Source organism: Talpa europaea (genome assembly GCF_964194135.1).
Source record: "Talpa europaea genome assembly, chromosome: 10".
Classification (NCBI taxonomy): Eukaryota; Metazoa; Chordata; class Mammalia; order Eulipotyphla; family Talpidae; genus Talpa; species Talpa europaea.
This window is the reverse complement of record NC_140077.1, coordinates 79,495,563-79,509,110: the sequence shown is the minus strand read 5'-3', so window position 1 is coordinate 79,509,110 and position 13,548 is coordinate 79,495,563. Positions and strand designations below refer to the sequence as shown.

The 13,548-nt window shown below is 34.5% G+C and overlaps 1 protein-coding gene across 1 annotated transcript in view; it reads left to right on the top strand.

Moving 5' to 3' along the window:
• Nucleotides 1–13,548, top strand: part of CRB1 (crumbs cell polarity complex component 1) — a gene marked incomplete at both ends in the record, with an annotated part of 164,994 nt that overhangs the window by 67,187 nt on the left and 84,259 nt on the right.

Below are 13,548 nucleotides of genomic sequence, written 5' to 3'. Positions count from 1 at the left end.
ATATTATTAGTTCCTTATTCACAGTCCCTGCTATACAATGGAGGAAAGCCTTTCCAATGTCAATGTCAGGTTAAGTAGTATATTTCCTTAATAAGTGCTGCTACCTTACATGTTTTTTCCTTATTAAAAGGCATGTAAATAAATCATGATAAATAATGAAAAGCATGAAATAAATCATCATTTTCCCCAATCATAAAATCTGTTACAATGTTATAGGTACATGGGAATTTACAAACAGGTGAGTTTTTCAACATATATGTATGTTTACCTCACCCTGGGAATATTTACATTTTCTATTTCTGTTTCCTATGGTTACCTTTTTTTCCTTATTTCTTTCTAAATTAAATGATCTTGGCATCTGTATGTATATTTGATTTAGAGTTACAGATTCTATAAAAATCAGAGACCATTGGTAATGTTGCCTCATCAAATAAATGGACATGGTTGGTTAATGAAACTGTTGACCCAAATAAGAGAGACAGTGGAATGTTCACAAAAAGCGTGTTGGGCTGCCTCCCACCCCCATCTAAGTTTCAAAGAATTAGTTTTCACTCATGTAAATTTTAAAAATGTGTTCTCAAGATCAATTAATCACGAAATGGTGATTCAAGTTCATAAGATCCTCTCTTCTATGTTTTTCCCATCTTCAAAAGATGGCTTCCAAGTTACTGTGCTCTTCTTATTCCAAGTCACTGAAGTCAGGAGGGAAATGGAGCATGATCTTGAAGAGGTTTTTAAGGGCTGAGACCTGGAAGTCGTGAATATCTGTTTTACTCACATTCAACTTGTCAAATTTAGTTATACAACTATATTTAACTGCAAAGACTAAGAAATTTAGTGCCATTGTGTACCTAAAACAAAGAGAAAACAGCTTTTGTGAATACTATCCAATTTGTCACAATAGTTGGAATTGACTGACTGGGAATATGAACCTACATCCTCTGATTCTAGGTATATTATCCTGTCCTACTGTGTCACATATTGTTTGGTCTAAATATGTTTTTCTTTTATTTTTTAAACTTAACAAATTTGAAAAAAAGATAATAGTAGATGCAGATACACATAGTTATAAAAAAAATACCACAATAAAAAATAAAATGATACTGGGAGACTTGTCAACTTACCTGTTTCCCCAATGGGAGCGTGTCACAGAGTGATAGTACAATTCTCACCAGGATGTTGACATCAATAGAGTTTATAGACGGAGCGCATCTGTCATCATGAGGATCCCAGCTCTCTCCTTTTCTGCCTTCTCATTTTTGATCCCTAGGAAACACTAATCTGTTCTCCATTTCTATAATTTTGTCACTTAAAGAACATTATATAAGTAGAACTATAAATTATATAGTATACAAATTTTGGAATAGAGTTTTTTTCTCAGCCTTTTTTTGTTTTTTGGAGATTCCTTCGTATCTTGCTCTTTTTTAATGCTGACTTGTATCCCATTCTATGTATATATCACAAGTTGTTTGCATTCACCCATTGAAGGAAATCTAGGTTGTTTCCATTCTTTGACTGTGATGAATAAAGATGCTATAAACATTTTAATACAGGCTTTTGTGTGAACACAGTTATTCATTTTTCTGGGATAAATGTTGGAGTAAAATCATAGTTGGATATTTAATTTCTAAAAAATTTCCAGTTGATTGGAAAATGTCACCACTAGCAGTGTGTGAGTACTTCAGTTTCTTTGCATTGTCACCAGCATTTGATGTTGTAACTGTTTCTTATTTTTGTCATTCTGATAGGTATGTGGTAATATCTTATTGTAATGATAGTATGAACTTCCCTAATGGCTAATGATACTGAACATCTTTTCATGTGCTTATTTGTCATCAGTATCTCCTGTTCAGCAAAATGTGTTTCCACATCTTTTTCACACTTTCTGATTAGATTTTTATTTTATTTTTTACTTCTGAGTAGTGTTTTAAGCTTCCAGTCTCTGGGCATTTTTGTTAAGTTTATATGTGGATATTTAATTTTCTTTGGCATTATTGTAAATAATCTTTTTAAAAAGGATTTTACATCATTGTTCATTTTTTTAAATTTTTTTTATTTAAATTTTATTTTTTATATTCCCCATACAATTACAACCCCCTTATTTTGACCCCAAGCCCTCCTTTCCCCGCCCCCCACCTGCCATAGAGTATCTTTGGTTCATAGTTGTTTGTCAATTTTGATATTTTCTTTCTTATAGTTATTCTTTTTCCTGGTCCCTTATTTAAGTTTTCTAGATTCCTGCTATGAGTGAGACCATCCGGTATTTTTCTTTTTCTTTCTGGCTTATTTCGCTGAGCATGATCCCTTCCAGCTCCATCCATGTTGCTGCAAATTGCATGGGTTTATCTTTTTCGAATCATTGTTCATTTTTGTACAATGAATGCTTGCATGCTTTCTCCTTTCTATAGACAACTTAGACATCAGTAAGTAGGAACAGCATTATTTCTTCCTTTCCATTCCATACACCCATTTGCTTGCAGTGATTAAGTTAGTGCTATATAGAAAAAAGAGTTGTGAAAGCAGGCATTTTTTGCCTCATTCACAATCTTAGAAAGAAGCATTTCACTATTAATTATAAATGGCAGGGTTTTTATAGATGCATTTTATTAAGTTGAGGTCTATTCTTGTAACTTACTAAGAGTTTTTGTGAATTGGTCTTAGATTTTGTCCCATACCCTTTGCTGCATCAGTTGATCAGCATATAATTTTTTTCTTTAGCATATTGATATTGTGGATTGCACTGATGGATTTTTAAATATTGAACCAGTCACACTAAAAGTGTGACACTAAAAAAGTCACACTTGATATGTATATATATTTTTCAGTTTGCTAATAGTTGAGGATTTTTACTTCTAAGTTCCTAAGAAGTATCGGTCTACTGGTTTTGTATTTTTTTTATTGTCTTTAACATTATAAAATGAGTTGGGAAGTATTTCTTCTTTTTCTATTTTCTGTAAGAAAATACATAAAATTAGTGGGTTTTTTTTCTGTAAATATATGTAGAATTTTCAAATGAAAGTCACTGCATTTAGGGATTTCATTTCTTGAATCAGTTACAAATTCATTTTCAGTAATGGTTATGAGACTGCTCAAGATACCCATTTCTCTTTGTGTGGGTTTTGGTAGTTGATGTTATTCACAATTTTTCCTAACAATTTTGAATTCTGCTGTTATTGAATGGAATATTAAGATCATGTTGGGTGATGATGTTGATCAGATCTTCTATATCCTGATGATTTTTCAGTCAAATGTATTAGCATAATACTGCACATATATTATTTAATAGCAACAGGGTCTATAGTGATTTCCCTTGTTTTATTCCTGAGTTTGATGGTTCATGTTGTCTCTTTTTATTTTTGTTAATCTTTCTATAGGTTTATCAATTTTATTAATTTTTGCTTTAAAAATAAGGAATTGTTAATGATTTCAAACTTTCCTTCTTTTCTAATATAGGTATTTATAGCATGAAATTACCTGTCAGTACTATTTTAGCTACATCCTACATATTTTGGTATCGTGTTTTAATTTAATTATAGTTCTATATATTTTTTTAGTTTCCTGTTTAGTTTGGGCCAACAGATTTTGCCTGCTTTTGTGGGCAATAGGTGGGCAATAGGTCAAATTATCAGTTAATTTTCAGAGGAATTGTGCTCTTACTTTGGTCAGCTTGCTTCATCTGGTGCTTCTGGGGCTCTCACTGGTCTCTGCTGATGACAGAAATAATTCAATTTACTTTTTGCAACTTATTCACATTTATAGTTCTATGGTTGTTAGAGTAAAAACAATTTTCATCATGAGGAAAAATGCATTTGTATATACTACTTTAATGACAGAGCTCCATTCAAAGAAACCATTGGAGTTATCAAATATAGTTCTGAACTATTTCCTGTTATTTTGATTATAACTAAGGATTTATTTATTACCTCTTTACTACCTGTGCGGTTACCATCCGTATTGAAAATGGTTGTGGGTGCATATATAGTATACTTTTCTACCTTGTAGTAATGTAAAAGTGAAATATACTGGAGTCTCAAATTAGCTGAGCATTATAGAAGACAGTACTCAGGGAGAGAGAAATTAAAGGGAGTTTGGTGAGGTCTTAGAAATTGAGAAAAGGTGAAAACACAAGCAAGAGAAGGAAGGCACAGAACCTGGGAAGAAGAACCAAATTTCTCTGAAGGATGACTAACTTTTATTCAGGGTTTCTTTTGGAACTTCCAGGAGGCAAAACAAGTCACCATGGCTCAGAGAAACCAATGAATCTTACTCTAGATTATTGAGAAAAATCTGAAGATCCATTTATGTATTTTTAATGATTTCTACTGAAACTTGGAGACTCTTTATGTCTAGATGCAGTAACTGTTATTCTCTAATTCCCAAAAATTATTTTAAAAATTTCTTTGGCAAAACCTGCCGTGATTATTTTGCTGCCATGATTATTTTATACTGCCATGATTATTTTGTGCCCATAGCTGCCATGCTCAAAAGTATCATAAATAGTGCAAAAGTCTAACACATTTACTTATATGCACATATTCACATTTAAATGGTAAATTGAGTAACTTTGTGATGGAAAAGGCCTGTACTCGTATAATGGATGAATGTTCAGTTCATTCCAAAATCAGTAAATTATCTTTATTTTGCATGACCATCCTTGACCACAAACTGGAAGGAATGTTGGCTGCTTCTTTCTATTATTTTTCACTTTCTAGTTTGTTGCATTGGACCCAGTTTTAGGGATATAATAAGGAAAATACATGTTCTCTTTCCAAAAGAAACTGAAAGAACATGAGCAAAAAGATGCACAAGAATACAAAAAAAAAAAATGGGATAACTGCCATAATAGAGCCATTAAAAGGTACAGACAATAGAGGACCTATGTATGTCAGATAGAATTTAGTGGAAATTATAAGAATCCAAATGGCTTCATAAATTAGCATTTTTTAATACAAATGAACATGTGACTTCTGAAAATTAAGAAAGGATCCCATGACCTGTTGTGCTTACCCTTGAAGCATACTGTTCTAACCAACCAAGCTACATTGCAAAAGATTAAATGTTTTATGTTAACATGTCTTTTCTGTTTATCAAAATATGAGTGATAATACGTTTAACAAGTTTCTCAACTGTCTCATAAGCCAAGTTCAATTTTCAACTCTAAGTTTCACTCACCAGCTCCAATTAGCATTTACTCTAAGAGCAATACCATCTCTGGTCTCTGGAATGCTACATTATTGCCTCTGCGGCTGGGATTTTATTCTGCTTCACCCATCTGCTCTCTGCCTGAAAGAACTGAGGAGTGCAGCAGGGGATCCTGTGAAGTCCTGGCTTCAAACCTCAGGCAGAAATAGCAGAGTTCTTAACAATAAACACCCCGATGAGAGCCACCTGGCAAAGTATATGCACACAGAGGCGCTCACTCTCAGGTTCATCTGCTTCAAGCACAATGTTGCTAAAAATGAAATGCTCATTTTTTTCCTTAAAAAAATTAAACTCTGCCACTTTACCTAAATCCAACTAAAATAGCCATATAGGTCCCAAAATGCAGTGTTGAAAAAGCCTCATGTATTCAACAAGCAATGTGGCGTAAGGAACAATCAGTATCTCCACCCTAAAGAGAAATTTTCAGTAGAATTTGTTCAATTGCTGATATTATGTTTTAAGTTCATTTTTCTTAGGGATGCTTTTTTTTCTTACTTATAATTTCAAGTTTGAAAGAATGGATCCTAGATAACTTGAACTTTGCCTTAGTCTTTACTTACAGAAGTGTTTATTAATATTTTAATAGATTCATTTACCTTCGCCTTTATATGCATAGTAATTTCTATTATCAAAACTATTCATATGTGTATGAGATGTATATGAGTACATTTCTGCTTACACTACTTTTGATGTTCCTATGTTAACTGTAACAATTAGGAAAGCGGGGCTACCTTCTACACAGCTTTTGAATAGTATGCTTACTGTGGATTTACTACCTACTATCTACAAAGACATAATAACTAGTAGAGAAATATAGTGATGATGATTTAGAAGATCAAATGCAGAGATAGACATGTCTGTGACACCCTCCTATGAGAGATGGACAGCCATGGCACCAGGGCCTTGCCTTCTTTATTGGGTTAGCATTTTTCTGTTGACTTGAAGTCAAAGGATCTAGGGAAAAGCTCCCAAATGAATAATCGGCAAGTGGAGGCCAGCTCTCCAATTCAAGTTTTCTGGTTAACATGTTTTAGGGAAAAATACCCTAGTTTTCTAAAACAAAACAAAACAAAAAGAGAGAACCATTATAAATTCTTCACTAGAAATTCATAATTAAATTCTCAATAATCCATTGTCATGAATAGGTTCTGTCCTTGTAACTTAGAAGATCTGTCACTTGATTTCTATTTTTGTGTGAGAGATGTGGGCAACCACCATTTAAAAGCTGTAAAGGATGTGACATCTGCTAAAATAGCTAGCAGTTTATTAGAGTGAAAATTTAAAGAAAATGTTCAAAGTGGAGATTGAAGAAAGAGTCTAGGAATTAGGCTTACAGTGACCATACTGCAAACTAATAGGACCTGGTTAGTGGTGTGCTTCCTGCTCATAAGGATGACCCTCTCATGTCTTTTTCTAGAAGCACAAATCCCTAGAAGATATTTTAAGCATGCCAATTACAGGAAGAACAATCTTGGTAACCCTCACCAGACTTGACCATTGACTGTAGCTCCTTTACCAAAGTTCACTGCTGTAGCTGTTTGTCGAATGTTTTCTGACATTAACACCAAGACTCTTCAGACAGAGACACCTGCCTCCCCCAACATGGTTCCATATACACATCCATCTGGAACTTCACTTCAGCCGTGAGGCACTCGAGTCCAGTCTGGGGAAAATGTCCCAAACCTTAGATTGACTAAATCTCTAACTGAAGAAAGAAGGTATCTTTTTTCCAAAAAAACACCTTCTTTGTGAAACTTGCTTTTGGTAAGAGCCACCCCCTACTACTGTGGTGATCATTTTTTTGCATTTTCCTCATCATTATTTAAGTATCAATTCCTAAAGTGACTATAGTTAGAAGTGACTATAACATCCTCTGAAATCCATGAGTAATCTTATCATGACTTATAAGTCATTTTACCTCAGTCACCTTATATGTTCTGGGTGGAACTTAAATTTTCATATGAACGTGCCACTCCTTTAGCCACCCTCTTTAATCTGCTAGCAGAGACTAGAACAAAATTGACTCTATTTACTTTATACATCATTTAATTAAGGGTATTAAGTATACTATCAATAAGACTCTGAGGAACATGATGAGGTCAATTTGTAACATTAGTTCAACTCCACTTCTGAGGGTTCTCCATTCAGCAAACTGAATAAATCTCAAGGACATCAGTGCCTGTTGTATTAGGTAGTCAAGATGTAGTCTAAAGTCAGTCTGTGACCTAAGTGATGGAGGTTAGATTGACTAGCTGATATTCAATGTCTTTATTTAAAATGACAGGGGCAATAGATGAGCATTTTTCACCCCCAAAGGAGAGGCATTCTTCCACATACAAATATGCATTTCAAGGGCCACATGTCAATCTGGTTCTGAATTTATTAAATTTGATTTATATCATCATTACTTTGGTTTGGTTATTTTGTACACTGGTCAGTGTTACTGAGTAGATGTCGCCCTGGTGGTGTATATATATGGCAACACAAAGCTGCTTGGGGACCAGGAGAGGTTTATGAATTTGTATCATTATGATTCAAACAAGGTCATAGGGATCCATCTGTTTGTATATATATAGAGTGGGAGAAGGGGCAGGCTCAGGACCTGCCACTGGTGGTATCAGGCATTGCAGAATAGTTTAAGACCTGCCACATCCATGGAGTTTTTCCGTTTTTTATAGCAACTAGATGGAAATGACAAATTTAGTGGTGACTGATATTGTCTAATGCAGCTGCTGCTGCATTCAGCTATACCTTATAATTGTTTCCTAACCTGCTGTGCTGAATAGAAGGACAAGGGGAGTATGAATTGCCCCCTTCCCCTGAACATCCTAGGATGTAGAGTGTCTGTTGTCAATATTGTCTACTGTTACCGCCAGGGCAAAGAAACTTGTGTGTCCTGCCACTGTAGCCATATTTAATTTTTTCTGCAATCATCTGATCATACCACTAGCTTTTAAAAAATATTTGCAAAAAAATATTATACTTTCCACTTTGGTCCAAATAAACCACTATATGAAGACATGATGCACAGTATTTTCAACCAAGTTGTTATCATCTTTACGATCTAGGACCATGTTAATTCAATAAAAGAATTCAAGAACCTGAATCAAAGTTTGAGTTTCTTAGTCTCTACTTTACATGGGACTGCCACTTAGGTGCACAAACCAAGCTGGCCTGGGATTGTTGTTTGGGTGAAGAAACACAATTCAGGCATGTGATCTGTAAATGCAGAATTATGAATTTTAAAAATAAGTTTATGTAGTCCTTCACCCCTTTACCCAGGAAGTGACTTACATAAGAACCACTTATGGCAATGGTTATGTTTTGTACCCAAATGCCTAATAAGGTGTGTGGATCAGGAAGAGCTGGAGGAGATAAAGTCAGGGATCAGGGTTGATTTTTTAAAAGTCTACCATGCATCTTAGTGGTGTCAACTCACACACCAGGTAAAGTTTTGCCCTCAGTAGCAACATACCTTAATACTAATTAGTAATCTTCTTTCATTCTCCTAAACCACATATAATTAGTTAAGGTTCTGAATGTTCCAATTTTGGCCAGTGCCAATTTTGATATTGTTTTCCAGGAGCATGTAATAGCTTTAAGTTTCTCAGTTCCAAATTTCTTCTAAATCAAGAATTTTGATTTACCATAAAAACAAAAACAAACCCAAATGCATTATAAGAGCATGTACTTTTATAAGAATTTTTGTTGTTAGAAATGAAATCCTTTAAAATTTAATTGAGCCCTTTTTAATGATTTTTTTTAATGGATCATGCCAAGTCTGTAGGAGTTATTGGGGATTTGCTTAAAATCATTTGTGTAAAATAGCACTTCAGTGCTTACAGCAAGTTGGCCCTAGCTCTGCGCCTGCTGTTTCCCTCTAGCATTATCATTGAAACTAGTGACAATCTTTAGTTCATTTGCTTATAATAAAAGTAACTGTCATTTAGATGTTTTAGTAGAGATGCCCAAGGTTTTGTTAACATAGAACAATGCATTTTTATTGTGTTTTTCACCTTGACTTCCCTGGTTTGTATCTCGAAGTGTGTGAAAGAAAAAGAGGAGCAGGGATAGAATAAGGTTTTATGTGTGGGGGGACCCATTTCTGACCATGTCCATACTTGCAACGTATCACACAATGATATAAATGCTAGCCAGTTGCCCTCTGCAAAGAAGTTAATTTCTTATTAAATTGGATTCACAGTTAGGATGAATTTCTGTTTATTATTTGAATTTTTCCAGGTATATTATTAGTTATATAGCTGCTTTATAGCTATGGATGAAACTGATTTACTCCCATTTCTTCATTCATTCTTTGGCTCTGGCTCTGTCAAAATGGCTTTTTAATACATTCATTAAATTTTTTTATTAAGGATTCCCTGATATAAAACTCTGCCAACGCTTCTTGACAAAAAACAACTAAGGTCAATTTTAAGGCCCTTGAGGTGCGACTCTGTAATTGTTAACTCTTCTGGTAGATATCTGGCTCCAGCAAGGAAGAAGTTCCAAAGAAAACATTTTATAAGTGTCATATGTATTCTTCTGCTGAAGCTGTTTATGTTTATTGGCTTCTTCAATAGGTTTGCTTTAATATTGTCCCTCTCAAATTTGCAGTTCCTCTTCTATTGAAAAGTCATACTAATCCAGATTTGATGAGTCCTCTTTTTAATTTTTGTTCTTGTAAACATTTTACTGAAGAATAACATACAAGCAGAAACATATGTATATATCAAACTATTATAGCTTAATTATTTTGTCATAAAGGAAACATACTCCTATACCAAGTACCTAGATCAAGATAATGATTAAATGATGCTACTTTCTTTTGAAAGAGGCAACTAGAACCAGGGTAGGTAATAATAGAGATAAATTTCAGTTCAATTGAGGGAATGACTTCCAAATAATTAAGGCTCTCTACAGGGCCTCCCCGGTGGTGCAGCGGTTGAGCGCTGGGTTGGGAAGTTGCCCGCAGCCTCTGCAGCGGTTCCATCCCCGGCTGCTCCCTGACCACCGGAGGAGGGTCCCACATGGCGCGCAGACCTCTCCTGCCGCCCGCTGCTCCCCACAGCAGTGTACTTCTGTCCTTCTGCCTGTTCTGCTCCCTGCTCTGGCTCTGGTGAATTCTCTCACCCTCCCGCACTTCTGACTGTACCCAGTGCTTGCATAAATAAATAAATCTTTAAAAAAAAAAAAAAGGCTCTCTACAAATGGGACAAAGATGCTTGTGAAGAAGCAAAGTTCTACATAATTGGAGTAATTTGTAGTAAGGAAAGATGAGATTCCCTATTTAGTCATAGTTGTATTGGATAACTTCTTGATTCTTTCCACACATATATGTAAAACTATGAATGTATGTAAAAACAAATTGAAGAACAGTATCGTACTGGTAAATCAAGGCAATTGGTAGTGGTGCATTATGAAATTCATTTTCTAATTTTCAGTGAAGATGTTAAGAAGATCTTTATATTTTTCAAACTCATTCAATAAGTGTTATGAAAGAATGGTCTTTTTGTTTTCCATATTTACATACGATTTTATTATAAATTAAGAATACTATCAGTGACGTCTGATGTAAAAAATTGTTTCATAGATGGAAGACTTACATCTAATCCTGTTCTTTGATCAAATTTTTGCAAATTTTCATGTTTCTTCTTGTTAAAGTTAACATAATTTTATTTTAGAACAATTTTTTTTATGACTATGAACTCCAAATTCACTAGTACTAAGATTTCATTTTTATTTACTTTTTCATTACCAGGAAGTTTGTTTCTTTAATATTCTTCCATATGTCACCACATCACTTTGTAATTCAAAAGTTTTAATATGCTATTTTGCTTCAATGATTTAATAAATTGAAAAGAGGGCAAAAATAAAAAATATCTAAATTTCTACTTTCTACTTAACACCTGGATTCCTCAGAGCCAAGGTAATTAAATTGAGGGCAGCATTCTTTTTGAGTCACCTATTAAACAAGAATCCTGGAATGTCATCAAAAAATTTGGCAAAGAAGGATAATTTTTTTGAGTGGGAGGTTAAAAAAAGGCCAGGGCCTCGGATTTATCTATTTCTTTGAGTGAGTTTTAACACCATTGACCTGGCCAAACTCCAGTACTATTTATTATGTCTTGCCTGTCTCAATCAGCCTTGAAATTTTAATAAGGACCCATATTTCTTGTCTTAACCCACTTTCATAATATTGCTCAGAACAGTCATCCAGCTGTGGTCTTTCACTTAAGTAGCTCGATTTATCTACCAGTTAAGGGCATCCCTATATCACTTATTCCCCCACAGAAGCAGGAGGAAGCTCAGTGAATTTGTTCCAGTGAAAAGACTTGAACAACTTAGACAGATAGGTAAGAAAATCCAAGTAGATAATCCCATTTTTCATAGTGCATTCATTAGGAAAAATAATGAAGCCAGCCCCCAGCTGAGCACTTAACTTCAATGACAGTTAAGTTCTGAAAAGGCCCAAATGGTAAATTGCTCCAAGAAATTAAAACACTGGGAAACCTTACACTAAGACACTTTCTAGATCATCTGAAGCCTTTTTTGCCTTTGAATTCTCACAGTTGGCTCCTGGGCACTTTGATCCATCCTGTTGGAACATAGCACATGCCACTGTACACACAGCAGCCCAGCAGGCCTGACATCGCCCAGGAGCCAGCACAAGTGTGTCTTGTGCATCTCGTCCTGAATTGTCCTTGATGGTGAGAATTTCTTAGCATGCAAATCATGCTCATAAAAGCAAAGAGAAAGGAAGAGTTTCCTCAGCTCCTCCCTGTTTCTAGTGAAGGATATTTTTCCTTTCATGACCCTAATAGCTCATGACAACTATTTCCACTTGAATTATTACTCTTAGATGCTGAAAGATCATTACTTAGTATAAGCTTTATGTCTTTTCATTTAAGCAATACCTCATGAGGGTCATCAGTAGACTTCCATTAAATGGGTCCCTCTTTCTGGATTATTCTGATTCTTCCCCGTGTGATATTTTAGCCTATTCAGACAATGCATATCAGTAATTTAAAGAATATATTCTAATAGAGAAGTAAGATTGCACTATGACTATACTCAAGTTTCTCAGAATGACTGCATAATGATTAATTTACTTCCTACTTCATAGGCAAATTTAGGTCATAACAAACATACTGAGAAAATAAATGCATATATTCCACTATGGTTGCACACACTACTTTTCTTTAGAGCTTTAGAGTGATCTCTTAGAGAGTTTTTCTCTCTGGAGAATTCAGACATCAGTTTAATTTGTATATGTGTAATTAAAAAGCCTTCCTCAATAAACATAATTACATTTTGTCATTTGTAATAAATTCTCAAGCTATAATGCATATAATTGATTTGGTCAAACCAGGATACTATAGAAAATGATTAAAGACACAAGAGGTTAAGCATATAGCCTTCAATTTACCAGATGACAGCATAACTCATTGCAATAATAATAATGAGCATTTTTCCTGTCTCAAGTTAATATAAAAACTTTCTGTAGCCTCTTAACTCACATGAAAAATTTTAGAAATTTACACAGTGATTGGCAAAGTCAAATACATACCAACCAGTGAGATAGTTGAACTCCTTAAAAATGTTCTGCACTCTTTAATGTGAAGGAGCCAGATAATTTATGGACTTTAGGGAGTATAAACTTTTCCCTGCAGATGTGTTTGATGCTTTCCAAATGGCCTCTCCTTGTTTAGGTCATAAGAAATTTGACTCGGCGTGTACTTTTCAAATACATGCAAAGTGCCTAACACTGTGCTGGGTGTTCCTTTAGTAATCAAAGAAAAATGAAATTATGATGGTGATTGGAAGCCTGGACTGCCTTCGTTGGTTAAAATTAGATTTTTCTGTGTCCTTCTATTTTCTCATTTATGGAATATACATAATAATATTAACCTAATTTACGGAGTAGTTAGAAGGAATAAGTGGGTTTAATATATGCCGAGTGTCTAGAACATCTGGTTCAGAGAAAGCCCAGTCAATGTAAGTATTTTCCACCATATATGTCCCTCTTAAGGATGGGGACTGTGGGCTCATGATTTTCTTTTGAATACTTCATATCATGCCCGGTGCAGTCTTGATAACCAATCTTTTTTTTAACGATGTGTTAAAATTTTGAATTTATTAATTCAATAATTTATTTAGTTATTTGAAATAAAAGTAAACCTCAGAGAAGATGCAGTGATATTCTAGGACATTTTGCAAAGAAACATCTATGTTTAAAAGCAATCTGCTTTACCTATCAAATGGAACTATGCATTAGTTATGTCCAGCAGCAATTGAAAAATAGAAAATATGTCCAAACCAAAATTGTTATTGAAAAAAATCACACAT